Raw genomic sequence first — 2,763 nt, forward strand, 5'->3', positions numbered from 1 at the left:
TTTGAGTGTATTCTAAATTTTCTTTAATGTAAGTTGGTTCGTTGTTTGTGGTTATTACTAAGGTGCTACAAAATAATGCATCCTGAATAAGCTGTGTTAGTTTTGGTAGATTAGTAAATTCATTAAAAATTTGGCTAAAGGTGCCTGTATTGTGGCATTCCAATTTTTTAAACTTGTTCAACATTGTTGGAGACATAAAAGCAAATCGAACATTTTTTAGGATTTTAGCTGTGCTGGATCTGCGACATGGCCACAAATGATTAAGCCACATAAAAGAACTGTATAATAACTGAAACGACACAAAATAGGTTTTTTTTACGTCAAAGAAAAACAAGAAAGGAAAGCTAACTTCGTGCGTTTCCGAAGTTGATATACCCTTGCAGTAAAGATCGGATATATATAGCAAAAATCGGATAAAGTTGGCCGATACTCATATGAATACGAAGATTTAGTTGGCCGATCCCTATCCCGGTAATTTGTTAGGCTTGATCAGTTGACTTGAAGTACAACCCATAGAAAAGATAATCTCTCTAACTTTAGAAATACCAAAGTTTTGGCATTTCCGATCAATGAGTTATAGACAAATGGACAGACAGACAGAGAGACGGGCATGCTCAACTCAGATGTTGGTCCTGATCAAGAATATGGGGTCGGAGAAGTCTCTCGCGTTGGACTCTTGACCAGAATTAAAATCCCCTCTGCAAGGATATAAAGTAATATACACCATATATATGAATAGAAAAAAAGACTTCTAAAAATAAAATGGTGTTTTTTTTGTTACTTCCTTTTTTTCCTTATTAACTCACCTCCATTTCCGAGTTTACTGCCAAAGAGCTGGATGCTAGCAAATGGCACACCTGATTTTCATTGAGGCAAAGAAACTCACGACTGGATAGTATTACCAAAGTTGCTTTGGATATGCGGCTAGCCATCAATTCGTTTATCTCATTCAGTTCATAGGCGTGACGCTCTTCAAACATTATATTAAATGCTGAAAAATTAGTATAGATATGACTATTTAGAACGTTCCAGGCATGCTCAAGAAGCTCATTTATCTCCAAATATGATGCAGCTCTGAGAACTTCGGGCATATTAAGCATGGGTATTTTTCCCATTTCCGAAATCATCCATTGATAAACATTACTAAAGCCATTTGGAGACAATTGACGTGTGGAAATATTCAAAATATTTTTTTCTAAATTTTTAAACATTTGTTTTGAGTACAGTTTTAAAATGATTGCGTGGCACATGAAATAATGATCCCTTATATTTATTATAGTGTCAGTGTGTTTATTGTCTTGAATGTTTTTTACCACAACAGTGGCTGGTGAAACTTTGTGCGTCAGTAAAATTATGTTGTCTTCTTTGTTTCGTTTTACATTGATATCACCTAAACTTTTTTGCACCTTGGAAAGCAACCTACATTCGTTTTCAAATTTTGAATAAGTCCTTTAGAGAAAAAAATAATAATAAGAATTTAATATCACATTAAATGAGTAGTTCGATTACTTCATAACTTACATGCGAAAGTGTCCTGGCCGTGGCTCATTGGAGAATGTAGTTAAATATGGACGACTTTTGTTCATTTTGCTGATGTTTAATATATGTTTGTATAACTTTGTTACGATGATTGTTTGAATCAGAAATTGTTTGAATTGGTTACTTTGTTATTACCCAAAATATTTTTACACCCACTAAACTAAAAATATCAGGGACTGTTATCCTATTGATATGATGACATCCTTCTTATTATACCCTTGCAGAGGGTATTATAATTTTGGTCAAAAGTGTGCAACGCAGTGAAGGAGACATCTCCGACCCTATAAAGTATATATATTCTTGATCAGGATCACCTCCTGAGTTGATATGAGCATGTCCGTCTGTCCGTCTGTCTGTCTGTTTCTACGCGAACTAGTCTCTCAGTTTTGAAGCTATCGTCTTGAAACTTTGCACACACCCTTCTATCCTTTGCACGCAGTATATAAATCGGAATGGCCCGGATCGGCCGACTATATCCTATAGATGCCATATAACTGATTGATCGGAAATGGTATAACTTCGGTGTTTTTAGAGTTAAAGAGTTAAAATGAGCGCTATTTTTGGCAAAATAATACGACATGCCATATAACTGAACGATCGAAAATGACCCAAATTTCGTGTTTTTGAAGAAAGAAAGCTGGAACTTGGTACAGATTATATTTTTGGTCAGTTAATCCGACCTACGAAATTTCATTAGGATCGGCCGACTATATCCTATAGCTGCCATGTAACTGAACGATCGGAAATGGTATTTGGTAGAAATATCAACTATCGTATTTTTGAAGATAGAAGCTTGGGACTTTTTTTTAGATTTTTTATTGTAATTAATTGGTTTTATTATGATGTAATCATAAGGATCGGCCAACTATATCCGATGATTGCGATATATATCCGGTTTTAACTGCAAGGGTATATCAACTTCAGCTCCGCCCAAAGTTAGCTTGCCTTTCTTGGTTTTTTTGTGAGACTGCCCTATAGGATGTAGTCGGCCGATCCGGGCCGTTCCGACTTATATTCTGCGTGCAAAGGAAAGAAGGGTGTGTGCAAAGTTTCAAGACGATAGCTTTAAAACTGAGAGACTAGTTCGCGTAGAAACAGACAGACAGACGGACAGACGGACATGCTCATATCAACTCAGGAGGTGATTCTGATCAAGAATATATATACTTTATAGGGTCGGAGATGTCTCCTTCACTGCGTTGCACACTTTTGACCACAATTTAA

The 2,763-nt window shown here is 36.0% G+C and overlaps 1 long non-coding RNA gene across 1 annotated transcript; it reads right to left on the reverse strand.

Moving 5' to 3' along the window:
- Window positions 1-1,676, reverse strand: LOC122321333 (uncharacterized). Its single transcript, XR_006246099.2, has 3 exons — window positions 1,522-1,676; window positions 807-1,449; window positions 1-289 (listed from the first exon to the last, which is right to left on the reverse strand). It is a non-coding gene; the product is annotated as an uncharacterized lncRNA (long non-coding RNA).
- Window positions 1,677-2,763: the final 1,087 nt, after the last annotated feature.

Source organism: Drosophila bipectinata, chromosome XL (genome assembly GCF_030179905.1).
Source record: "Drosophila bipectinata strain 14024-0381.07 chromosome XL, DbipHiC1v2, whole genome shotgun sequence".
NCBI classification, from domain to species: Eukaryota; Metazoa; Arthropoda; class Insecta; order Diptera; family Drosophilidae; genus Drosophila; species Drosophila bipectinata.